We start from the raw sequence: 13,355 nt of genomic DNA on the forward strand, positions 1-13,355 counted from the left end.
GTCCATGTCTCAATCTCTCTCTCTCTCTCTCTCTCTCCCCAAAGAAGAGGCTTTCGGGCCCTGGGTTTCAGCCCATTCATTCAGCACTGCCCAAAGGGAATCTTCAGAGACCCAGCGCAGCCCTGTCCAACTGGGTGATCAGGGATGGGTCACTGACCTTCTCCGAGTCTCAGTTTCCTCAACCATACAATGGGCGTAAGGAGAGTGTCGCCTCATGGGCTGCTGTGAGGTTTGAATGAGTCCATGGAGGTAAAGTGCTTAGAACAAGGTCTGAAGACCCCGGGCACCAGAGGGTCAGCCCTGCAGTCATTAAGTGACCCTTCCTCCTCTGCCCCACCTCCACCCTGGTTAAGGGATGGACTTTGCCCTGCTTTTGATCAGCAGGATGACTTTTTTCCACCACACTAGACCAAGCAGCTGATTAGATAACAGTGGTGGGGACACTGTGGCCTTTTGCCTAACATGGCTGATTCTGTGATTCTGTCCCCACCACCCCCAAGGTCAAAGACCATGGCCCTGGAACACAGAGTTGGGATAGAATGCCAAGGTGAGCCCTTGTTGGACGCCACTCCCTCCCATCCGGCGAAATAGACCCTTTGAGCCCAGGAAGGCTGCCTGGAGGAGGGGACATCTGAGCTGGGAATTTTAAAATAAGCTGGGCTTTGCTAGGAAAAGAAGATGGTGGAGGAGTGCCTGGCAGAAGACACAGCCTGTGCAAAGGCTGGGAAGCCTTTAAGAGCGTGACTTGCCTGAATGTTCACCAAAAACAAATATGGAATGATATATCCATATTTGACAGTTGGAAACAACTCAAATATCCATCAACAGATAAATGAATTGCCACATATCCACGCAATGGAATGCTACCTGGCAATCAAAAAGAACCAACCATGGATAAACACCACAACACAGGTGAGCCTCAGAAGCACTACCCCAAGTAAAAAAAAGAAAAGAAGAATCATACTACGCAACACCATTTCCGCGACATCGGGGAAAGGGAATACTCTAGAGAGAGAAGCCAGACCAGTGGCTGCCGGGGACCGGGATGGAGGGAGGGGACTGACGTGAACTGGCCCAGCTATCTTGATTTTGGTTGCCATATAGGTGAAGTGTATACACTGATGCAACTCATCAAATTAGGCCAGGCATGGTGGCTCATGCCTGTAATCCAAGGACTTTGGGAGGCCAAGCCAGGAGAATTTCTTGAAGCCAGGAGTTCAAGACCAGCCTGGGCAACATGGTGAAACCGTGTCTCTACTAAAAATACAAAAAATATTAGCCGGGCATGGTGGCGCACACCTGTGGTCCCAGCTACTCAGGAGACTGAGCTGGGAGGATCACTTGAGCCCAGGAGTTCAAGGCTGCAGTGAGCCGTGATCATGTGCCTGCACTCCAGTCTGGGCCACAAAGCAAGACCCTGTCTGAAAAAAACAACAGCAACACCACCACCCATGACATGCTATATTTACCGCTATGGAACAATCTCCAGAATATTTTAAGTAAAAAAAAATTTAAAAATGAATACTATTACTACCTTTAAAATATAATGCAATCATGTTGATCAAAAGGCAGATATGTGCATACACATATAATCCCATTTATGTGACGTTCTAGAACAGGCAAGACTAACATATCAATAGAAACCAGAACAGGGGTCACCTGGGAGGTTGGGGGATAAGGGGGTGAAAATTCTGTTTCCTGATCTGGTTGCTGGTTACCCGGGACTATGTTCACTGAAAAATGTATGGTGTTATTCCCTTTATATGTGGGCTTTTCTATACGTGTGCTACACTTCACTAAAACCCTTTTGAAACTATAATGTGAAATTTTAAAAATAAAAGATTAACTGCAAATGGGCAAAGGACTTGAAAAGACCTTTCTCCAAAGAAAATACACAAATAGCCAACAAGCTCATGAAAAGGTGCTTGACATCATCAGGGAAATGCAAATCAAAGTCACAATGGGCCACCACTTCTCACCCACCGGGATGGCTAGAATTTTTTTTCATGGAAAATAGCAAGTGTTGGCAAGGTTGTGGGAACTGGAACCTTTATGCATTGCCGGCAGAAGTGTAACGTGGAACAGCCACTGTGGAAACCAGTCTGACCGTTCCTCAAACGATCAAACACAAAGTTACCGTATGACCCTGCAACTCCACTCCCCAGAACAGACCCAAGAAGAACTGAAAATGGGTGTAAAAAACACCACGTACGAGAATGTGCACAGCAGCGCTGTTCGCAATGGGCAAAAACAATCCAAGTGTCCGTCAACAGATGAACGGCTGAGCGCAGTGTGGTCTGTCCAGACAGCGGCATCTGACTCATTCAGAAAAAGGAATGCATGGGTTGCCTGTTTACTGCGTAAAAAAGAAATGTATTTAAAGAGCCAAAAAAAATAATTTTAAAGAAAGGAATGCGGCCGGGTGTGGTGGCTCACATCTGTAATCCCAGCACTTTGGGAGGCTGAGGCAAGTGGATCACCTGAGGTCAGGAGTTCAAGACCAGCCTGGCCAACATGGTGAAACCCCGCCTCTGCTAAAAAAAAAAAAAAAAAAAAATACAAAAATTAGCTGGGCATGGTGGCAGCCAACTGTATTCCCAGCTACTCGGGAGGCTGAGGCAGGAGAATCGCTTGAACCCGGGAGGCGGAGGTTGCAGTGAGAGCCAAGATCGCGCCACTGCACTCCAGCCTGGGTAACAGACCGAGATTTCATCTCAAAAAAAAAAAAAAAAGAGAGAAAGAAAGAAAGAAAAAGAAAGGAATGCAACACTGACACATGCCACCACATGGACAAACCTCAAAAACCTGACACGGAGTGAAAGAAGCCAGTCAAAAGGCCACACTTAGTGTCTGACCACACTTATGAAATGCCCAGAATAGGCAAATCCAGAGACAGCAGATGATTGGTGGTTGCCAGGGGCTGGGGGAGGAAGGAATGGTGGGTGACTGCTTGCTTAATGGGTACACGGTAACGAGAATGCTTTGGAACTAGATCGTGGTAACGGTTGCACAACCTTGTGAACGCACTAAATGCCACTAAACTGTACATTTGTAAATGGTTTTGGTGAATTTTGTGTTAACTGGATCTTAATCACAATTTCAAAAAGAAAGATTAACTCCAAATTAAAATGAGATATCATTTCCCAGTAGATGAGCAAAAATTAGGACATCCAAGAAAACAACTACAGGCAAAGATGTTTGGAAACAGGACCGCTGTGCACAGCGGGGCTCAGGCCACTGGGGAGTCGGGACAGTTTCTAATCGGGTCAGGTGTGAGCAAAGCCCCATGGTCTGTGGGTTCCCTGTTCAGACATGGTGCAGAGCACCAGCTTCCCAGCTCCTGCCAGGCTAGGGCCACGACCTGCACACCCACCAGAAGCCTCATGAGGGAACACGCACCTTCCCAGCATGATGCAACTTACGTTATGACTTCATTATTCGCCCCTCTGGTATTCTATCCTATTCCATTCTGTTTTTAAAATGCTGATCCCAGGCCAGGTGCGGTGGCTCACGCCTGAAATCCCAGCACTTTGGGAGGCTGGGGCGGGCGAATCATGAGGTCAGGAGATTGAGATCATCCTGGCCAACACAGTGAAACCCTGTCTCTACTAACAATACAAAAAAATTAGCCAGGCGTGGTGGCAGATGCCTGTAGTCCCAGCTACTCGGGTGGCTGAGGCAGGAGAATCGCTTGAATCCAGGAGGCGGAGGTTGCAGCGAGCCAAAATTGCGCCACTGCACTCCAGCCTGGGCGACAGAGCGAGACTCCATCTCAAAAAAAAAAAAAAAAAAAAAAAGCTGATCCCCACCCACCCCACTTATTTCACGACCCACAATCTGATCACATCTGACAGTTTGAAAACTCTGCCCTAGAAAGATTCTCCTAAGTGTGCAAGAAAGCGCCAGAAGAATTGTCAGACCTCAAAAAAAGAACAGAGGGCCAGGCACGGGGGCTCACGCCTGTGATCCCAACACTTTGGGAGGCCGAGGCGGGTGGATCACTTGAGGTCAGGAGTTCCAGACCAGCCGGGCCAACATGGTGCAACCCCGTCTTTACTAAAACTACAAAAATTACCCAAGCACGGTGACATGCACCTGTAGTCCCAGCCACTCGGGAGGCTGAGGTGGGAGAATCGCTTGAGCCCGGGAGGCGGAGGTTGCAGTGAGCCGAGATCACACCATTGCACTCCAGCCCGGGTGACAGAGCGAGACCCTGCCTTGAAAAACAACAGAGAGCCCAGCCAGGTTCTCAGTCAAAGATAAGCTGGGCTTCTGCACACGGTGGCTGCACAGTGAGTAAACGCCATCGACTTGGAGATATCTCAACGGCAGAATCTTGACAGAAAGACAAATACTGCAGGACAAATACTTCCAGATTTGTCTTTTAGAGGTGAGGAATCTGAAGACATTGAATACACAGAGAGTTGAATGGTGCTTACGGGGCGGAGGCTGGGGAGGTGGGGAGATGCAGGTCACAGGGCGCAAAGCTGCAGTCATGTGGGGTGGGTGGTCGGTCTGGAGGTTGCATGCACAACACGAGGACTGTGATTAAAACTGTACTGTATACTGGAAGCAGATTTCAGGTGCTCTCACCACTAAAAACAAAGAGGTGGCCGGGCCTCATGCCTGTAATCCCAGCACTTTGGGAGGCCGAGGTGGGAGGATCTCTTGAGGTCAGGAGTTTGAGAACAACCTGGGCAACATAGGGAGCCTGTCTCTATAAAAAATACAAAAATTAGCCAGGCACATTGGCGCGCACCTGTGGTCCCAGCTACTCAGGAGGCTTAAGTGGGAGGATCACTTGAGCCTGAGTTCAAGGCTGCAGTGAACCATGATCACCCCACTGCACTCTAGCCTGGGTGACAGAGCGAGACCCTGTCTCAAAAAAAAAAAAAAAAAAAAGAGGTGACTATATGAGGAGATACATATGTTAATCTGCTTAACTGTAGTAATCATTTCACTATGTGTGTGTATATAGCAAAACAGCATTTGGATGCCTTAAATATACATAATTTTTATTATTTATTTATTTTGAAACAGAGTCTCACTCAGTTGCCCAGGCTGGAGAGCCTTGACTTCCCCATCTCCCCGGATCAAGCAATCCTCTCACCTCAGCCTCCTGAGTAGCTGGGACTACAAAGCACATACTACCACGCCCGGCTATTTTTTTATTTTTTTGCTTTTAGTAGAGACAAGGTCTCACTATGTTGCCCAGGCTGGTCTTGAATTCCTGAGCTCAAGCGATCCACTCGCTTCAGCCTCCCAAAGTGCTGGGATTATAGGTGTCAGCCACTGCACCTGGCCTCAATTTTTATTTTTAAAGAAAAAAAAATCTTGAGTGAAGAAAAGGCTAAAGAAAGAAACAATTGACATGGGCCTCTTGACGTGAATTTTCCAAACACACGAAATAATACTCTATATTCTTTCTGAAGACAAACCCATGTGGAAATGTAGAAAAACATTCAGGGAAATGATACCTGCAAACAATCTCAGGAGAGGGCTGGGGGCTGGGGATGTGGGGAAAGCTTTAACTGTCATTATGAACATGTTATTTCTTGAAAATAAATAACATACGAGCCACCGTCCGAACATTGGCCTACAAGCCCCTCTGCCTGGTCTGGCCCCTGTGTTCTCTCTGGCCCCACATCCAACTGTAGCAGGACAAGTCACAGACAAAACTCCTCAGACACCGGATTAAAGAAGGAAGAGGTTTCCATTCGGCCGAGAGCATCGGCAGACTCGCGTCTTAAGAGCCGAGCTCCCCGAAAAAGAAATTCCTAGCCCTTTTAAGGGCTTACAACTCTAAGGGGTCCATGTGAAAGGGTCATAATAGATCAAGTAAGTGTGAGGAACGTGACTGGGGGCTACATACATCAGCTAACAGAACAAAAAGTTTTACAGTGCTTTCTCATACAACGTCTGGAATTTACAGATAACACCAGTAGTTTTGGTCAGGGGTTAATATTATTATTATTATTATTTTAACCACCAGGGCCAGGTGGTGGCGCCAAGGTCGTCTAGCTATTTATCTTACTTCTGTTTCTTTCCAACTTTTTGCTTTCTCCCTTTTCTCCTGTCTTATAAACTAGGGAAAAGGGGAGGCTGGGGAGAAGCTGGGAAGGACAACAGGAGAAGCGGTGGTCTCATTCCACAACCGCTGTCTGTTACTCAGCCCAGCCCCACAGCCTCCTTGCTATCCTGTCTAAGCGGCCACGCTCCTGCCCCAGGGCCTTTGCACCCACTGCTTCCTCCTAAACACGTGGTCAAATCCCTCACCCCTTCGAATCTCTGCTTACATGCCCCCTTCTCAGAAGGCTCATCCAACCTGCCCCTAAAACTCCTGACCTCCCGACCTGCCGTGTTGTCTCCATGCTGCTTGTGGCCTTCGAGCACACAGTATAATTAGCTTATCAGGTTTATTGCTCTCCATCTGTATCACCTGCCTGGCCATAAACCCACAGGGGCAAGATCCTCAGCTGCTTTGTTTGGCGATGTGTCTGTCCTCAGGGCCTGGGACAGCTCTTGGCACCTTGCAGGAGCTCTGTAAATATTTTCTGGGTGAATGAGCAAAAGTGAGACCTGAAACCATATAATCAACGTGGAAATGTCTACCGGGTGGTAACGCTAGTCCTCCTTTGTGTGTTTTAAACAGCTCATACTTAAGAAGGGATTTTTTTTTTTTTTTAAATACACAGAGAGTACCGCCTGTTTAGGCCGGGGCAACAACTTGGTAAATGTGTGATGGATGAGATGAAGATTTCATAGACATTAATTTTTAGCATTCTCTTCCTACCACCCACAGCACTCTCCCCTGCACCTGGAGAGGCCCCTGACCTCCAAACCTAACACCCCGCTCGCCCAGGTGCCGCCTCCTCCATGAAGCCCACTGGAACGACCTCGGCCTACAGTGAGGCTGCTCTGACCTCACTGGGATTGCAGTTCATGCCCTGTACAATCACCCGCCCCACGCTAGATGCTATGCTAGGAATTTAAAGACACAGGGATGAACACGATGGGGCCCCTGCCCTGAGACGCCCCTGCCCTCAGACACCAGGGGAGCAGAATCGTCTGGACAATCTGCCCGGCCCTGTTCAGGTAGCGAAACACTTCCACCTACTTTACCTCTTAAATTCTCAATGGCTCGTCTCATCGAAGCAGACACTGAGGCTCCAAAGCCAAATGCCTGACCAAGGTCACAGGAGCAGGGAGAGACAGAGCCCCAGGCTCGGTGTCCACGTCTAGGCCTGTGCCCTCATGCTTCTCTCCTAGGCCATCCCCGCTGGGCTCCTTGCACGGGAGCTTCACAAATGAATCATTAACTTGACCTGGCCACCTAATTACAAGGTCTAATTCCTCCTCCTATGAGAAGAGAAAACAGGCTTCCAAGAAACACACCTCTGACCAAATGAGCCAAGAAGCCAATTTGCCCAGACGAAGCCTAGTTCTGGGACAAGGCCAGGCCCTGCCCACTCTGGACCAGCAGTCAGTGGCTGACTACACTCTCAATCCCAGGGCTCCAGGCATCCCCAGCTCCATGGGGCCTTAAGATGCAGGAACAACTACGACACAGGCTAATCCAATCTGGGACTTGGGAACACCACACCCTTGGCTCATGTTCCAACTTCTTTTGATTTTTAAAGGACTAAAGTAAGAAGACTAAAATAAAAGGTTTTTACAAGAAACCCACGCTTGTAAGTTGCTTAAGCGAAGAGGTTGAGTCATTCCTGAGTCCTCCATTTTCCTCCCACCTAGCACCCTCCATCAGCAAGGCTGGGCTGCTCTCGCTTTAAAGCATGCCTCAAATCCATCCACTTCTCTCCAACACCATCCTGGCCCCCATCCTGGCTTGTATGGATGGGTGCCGTAGTTTCCCCGCTGTTTTCCTGCCTCTGCTCTTGCCCCCCGCCCCGTTCTCCCCACAGAATCCAAGTTATCCTTTTAAGATTAAAGTCAAAGCATGTCATTCTGCTCAAACCTCCCCCATGCCTCCCTATTTATCTCAGAATAGAATCTAAATTCCTGACAGTGACCTATAAGGTCTTGCACAACCCAGCTCCCTGTAGTCACTCCAGTCTCCTCCCCCATTCCTATCTGCCTCGCTCACTCTGCTCCAGCCACACTGGCCTTGCTGTGCTCCTGAGCCACCAGGCAAGTTTCTGCCACAGGGCCTTTGCACTGACTCTTTGCTCCTCCAGGGGCAATCTTTCCCCTGATGCCCACAAAAGTGAGCCCCTCACTTCTCAAGTCTAAAGTCACTTTCTCCGTGAGACCTTCCCTGAGCACTTTTCAATCCCTTAACCATCTCTATTGAGCCCCACTGTATGGCAGGCTCTGCTCTAGGCCTGGGCACTTCAATAGTGAACAAAATGGATGAAAATACCATTCTTCCTAAAGCAGCCCTTCCCCCATCACATTGTATTCATCACCCTGTTTTATCTCCCTGACATTATCAATATCTGAAATTTCTATGTAGTTGTTGATAAGTCCCCCTTCCTGCTGCCCGGAATTCAGTCACAATGGATGGAGCTAGAGCAGCCATCTTGAATCATGAGGCACCCTTAAGAATGAAAGCCACACATGAAGAAGGGCGGAGCAGAATAGGAGATAGGAGAAAGGATTCCTGTGACTTCCTGGAGCCACCCACCAGCCCTGGGTGGCTTAGTCATCAGAGAAATGTCCACTGGACTCACAGTGAGATCCCATGCCATACACCAGAATGGCTACAATGAAAAAGACTGACAATAACAAGTGCTGGTGAGGATGTGGAGCAGCCAGAGTGCTCACACATTGCTGGTGGAAGTGCATTAGTGCAGTCACTGTGGAATATACTTTTTCTACCAAAGCTGGACGTTCACCCTACAATATAGCAATCCCACCCCCAGTATTTGTCCCAGAAAAATGAAAGCATGCACCCACACAAAGATTATCCACAAATGCTCATAGCAGCCGTACCCATAACAGCCCAAAACTGGAAACAACACAAATGTCTACAAGCAAGTGAATGCATGACGAATGGGGACACACTCATACCATGGAATGCTACCCAGCGACAAAAGGGAATGACCAATTGAGACACACAATGACAGGGTAAATCACACACAGGGACCACGTGCATGAGTCCATGTAAGTGACGTCCCAGGGAATGGCAAAACCAATCCATGGGGATAGAGGTGGGGGCAGCAGGACCTCAGGGGTGGATACTGACAGGGAGGGGTGCGGGGGAGCCGTTTACACTTGGTATAGGGGGTCATTACAAGCGTGCATACCTAGGTGAAAATCCATCAACCTCTAACCGAAATTGTGCACTTTTCTTAATGTATTTGATACTTCAATTTTTAAAAAGAAAAAAATTAAAGCAAAAAAAATTTTTTCTTTTTTCAGACAGAGTCTCACTCTGTCGCCCAGGCTGGAGTGCAGTGGTGTGATCTCAGTTCACTGCAACCTCCACCTCCCAGGTTCAAGCAATTCTCCTGCCTCAGCCTCCAGAATAGCTGGGACTACAGGCATACACCACCATGCCCAGCTGATTTTTTTTTTTTTTTTAGACGGAGTTTTGCTCTGTCACCCAGGCTGGAGTGCAGTGGCGCGATCTCGGCTCACTGCAACCTCTGCCTCCCGGGTTCAAGCAATTCTCCTGCCTCAGCCCCCCGAGTAGCTGGGATTACAGGTGCCCGCCACCACACCTGGCTAATTTTTGTATTTTTTTAAGTAGAGACGGGGTTTTGCCAAATTGGCCAGGCTGGTCTCAAACTCCTGACCTCAGGTGATCTGCCTGCCTCGGCCTCCCAAAGTGCTAGGATTACAGGCATGAGCCACCGCGCCTGGCCTGATTTTTGTATTTTTGACAGAAATGGGGTTTTACCATGTCGGCCAGGCTGAGGTCTCCAACTCCTGACCTCAGGTGATCGGCCCACCTTGGCCTCCCAAAGTGCTGGGATTACAGACGTGAGCCACTGCGCCTGGCCTAAAGCAAAAAATTATTGATCCAGGGGTGGGTACTCTTCAGATGTTCAATACACCCTCAAGTGGTGTCTCTAATAAGAGAGCACCTACAGCCACCAAGGCCCAATCAGGGTCCCAGTGCCCCGTCAAATCTGATTTCTGAAGCGGAGCAGCGAGGCCAGCCAGGAGACCGCCAGGGGTCCTGGAGAGACCTGAGAGGTCTGGGGTCCCCTCTTTACCAGCAAAGGGGCTCTGTCCACTCCCTGTCCCCTCAACCCCCTGCCCATCCTCCACCTACCAGCAGGCGCCTGATACAACTTCCTGTGCCTGTTTCTTTACCTGTAACAAGGAATAAAGAATAGGACCCATGCAGCAGGGACAGGTCATGTTGACATAATGTGCTGGGAACAGCCCTTCGTCACTGCGATCTTCCTTCCAAAACCCGGAAGGAACTAGGGCCTAATCAATAGAAGAACAACAGACAAATCCCAGCAGAGGGACGTCCTGCAAAATTCCTAGCCGGTGCTCAGGAACGCAATCCAGGTCATCCAAAGCCAGGAAAGTCTGAGAACCCACAGAGACCAGAGGATCCTAAGGCAACGTGAGGGACAAACGCAATGTGGGGCCCTGGATTGGGTCCTGGGACAGAAAATGATACGAAGGAGAAACGAAGGAAACGTGCATCCTGTCTGGATGTTAGTTATTACTGATGTATCAACACTGGTTCATTCATAGCAACAAATGTATCCCATTCCTTTAAGATGTTAATAGCAGGGGACACTGGCTGTGGGATATGTGGGAACTCAGCACTATCTTCCCAATTTTTCTGAAAGTTGAACTGTTCTAGGCCGGGCGCGGTGGCTCACACCTGTGGAATCCTAGCACTTTGGGAGGCCAAGGCAGGTGGATCACTTGAGGTCAGGAGTTGGAGACTAGCCTGGCCAACATAGTGAAATCCCGACTCTACTAAAAATACAAAAATTAGCCAGGTGTGGTGTCAGGCACCTGTGGTCCCAGCTACTTGGGAGGCTGAGGAAGGAGAATCACTTGAACCTGGAAGGCGGAGGTTCTAGTGAGCCGAGATTGTGCCACTGCACTCCAGCCTGGGCGACAGAGTGAGACTTGGTCTCAAAAAAAAAAAAAAAAAAAAAAAAAAACTGTTCTAAAACAGAAAGTTATTTTAAAACAAGCAGGCTCTGTCGCGGCAATACAGGGAGGGCCAAATCAGTGCCTCACCGAATCATATTACAGCTTCAAGCAAAAGGAAAAAATGTGCACCCCATATTTATACTTTTTCCAGAACATTAAAGTCTTTTTGTAAAAACACTGACAATTTCAAAAGTTCACATATTAACACAACATTATTTTAAGTTTAAATATTTTATTTAAGCCCACCCAAACCAGATTATACTATCATGTTAATGACCTGGCTTTAATGGAAGCATTTTCATTGTATTAGCTTCCCACTGCTGCTGTAAGAATTAACAATTAACACTGGCTCAGATCAATACAAAGTTATTATCTTACAGTTCTCGGGGGAGAAGTCCAAACTGGGACTGCCCCTGAGATGGGATGAAAGTCACGGTGCAGGCAGGGTGCTTCCTTCCGGAGCTCGGGGGAATCCATTGCCTTCCGTTTCCCAGCTTCTAAGAGGCCTCCGCATTCCTTGGCTCCTGTCCCCTCATCACTCCAACCCCTGCTTCTGCGGTCACATCTCCTACTCTGACCCTCCTGCCTCCCTCTGTCAAAGATCCTTGTGAAAGCATTGTGGCCCCTGGGACAATCCAAGTTCATCTTCCATCTCAAGATCCTTAACTTTTTTTTTTTTTGAGACAGGGTCTCACTCTGTTGCCAGGCTGGAATGCAGTGGTGTGATCACGGCTTACTGCAGCCTCGAACTCCCGGGCTGAAGCAATTCTCCTTCCTCAGCCTCCCACATAACTGGGACCACAAGCACACACCACCACGCCTGGCTAATTTTTAAATTTTTTATAGAGATGGGGTCTCACTATGTTGCCCAAGCTGGTCTTAAACTCCTGGGCTCAAAAATCTCCCACCTTGGCCTCCCAAAGTGCTGGGATTACAGGTGTGAGCCGTCATGCCTGGTGTAAGATCCTTAACTTAATCACGCCTACAAAGCCACTTTTGCTGAGGAAGGTCACATATTCACAGGTCCTGGGGATCAGGATGCCAGCACCTTTTGGGGACATTGTTCAGCCTGCCACACCCACCCAGAGACCCCAGAGCATCCTCCCACACAGCCCCCTCCACCCCAGGGAACACCCCTGCACCAGGGAGTGTGACATTTGCCCCGTGCACCCCTTCCTCTCCCCACAGCCCTATCTTGGCCAGAAGTCAGCCTTCGCTAGAGACAAGGTGGACCCGGCAGGAAGCCCAGTGTCCTCTTTAATGGGAAGCTCCACGCCCAGGATGCTCACACGTCCCCCGCTTTTGAACCCTGCTGTGTTTCGTCCTGAGCTGTCCTAAGAGAAACCCGGGCCGGGGAATGATCTGCAGAGCAGGACACTCTCCCGTGGCTGCTTTCAAGCAGCTCAGCGGGGGCACTTTGTTCTTGCAGCTGGGATCTGAAAAGCAAGCCCTCTGGGCTGCGGACGTGCCCGTGCTGCCCGCACTGCCTCCTCGTGACTCCCGAGACCTCCTGCCAGTGACACGAGGGTGTCCAGAAACACAAACCGAGGCCCGCCCTGAAAAGGGCTAAGCCAGCTTCATCCTCAGCCACACGGGAGGAAGAATGCAGGCAACAGCCAGCAGGGGCCTGAGGCGCCCTGCAAGGCCAGAGCCAGGGGTCTTGTCAAAAGCAGGCCTCCAGAGCCAGTGAGCTCCCACGGGACACACGGGGGGGGACAGGGAGGCAGCCAGAGGTCAGGACCACTCCAGGGTCCTCAGGTTCCCAGAAACTTCCAGGCTGGGCCGCGACCAGAAACAGACGTCACCGGTGCCAGTCCCTTGTGCTGGTCCCTGAGCCACAGCCCCTGAGGCCCCAAAAAGGGGCCCAACCAACAAGGGGCTGAGGGTCCAGGCAGAGCCTCCCACTCCAGGCATGAGGTCTCGGGCAATTTCTGAACATTGGAGCAGGTCCACCTTTCAAACTTCATTACTGCCCTACAGAATGACTTTTGGTGTGAGCATAGTACTGTGGTCATGCTTGGGGATTTTCTTTTGCTTTATCATAGTGGTGGTGTTTACTAGGTACCTGTTCGGGCAGTGGTTCTTGAAGCGTGGTCCCTGGCTGAGCGTGGTGGCTCACGCCTGTAATCCCAGCACTTTGGAAGGCAAAGATGGGAGGATCACTTGAGCCCAGGAGTTCAACAGTCTGGGCAACATACCAAGATCTCATCTCTAGAACAAAATTTTTTTACAATAGCCAGGCATGGTGGCATGTACTTGTAGTC

General features: G+C 49.4%; 1 protein-coding gene across 10 annotated transcripts in view; it reads right to left on the bottom strand.

The window, feature by feature from the left end:
* The window catches only part of SCARB1 (scavenger receptor class B member 1), a 131,862-nt gene that overhangs the window by 45,390 nt on the left and 73,117 nt on the right, over positions 1-13,355 (bottom strand). Inside the window, exon 1 of one of the 10 annotated variants that reach the window (XM_063694468.1) lies at positions 7,123-7,277. The exons of the other annotated variants lie outside the window; for them this stretch is intronic. The gene's annotated coding sequence lies outside the window, so the exon portion shown is untranslated. Of the gene's footprint in view, positions 1-7,122; positions 7,278-13,355 lie in introns of those variants that run through there. 10 annotated transcript variants of the gene reach the window in all.

Source organism: Gorilla gorilla, chromosome 10 (genome assembly GCF_029281585.2).
Source record: "Gorilla gorilla gorilla isolate KB3781 chromosome 10, NHGRI_mGorGor1-v2.1_pri, whole genome shotgun sequence".
Lineage (NCBI taxonomy): Eukaryota > Metazoa > Chordata > Mammalia > Primates > Hominidae > Gorilla > Gorilla gorilla.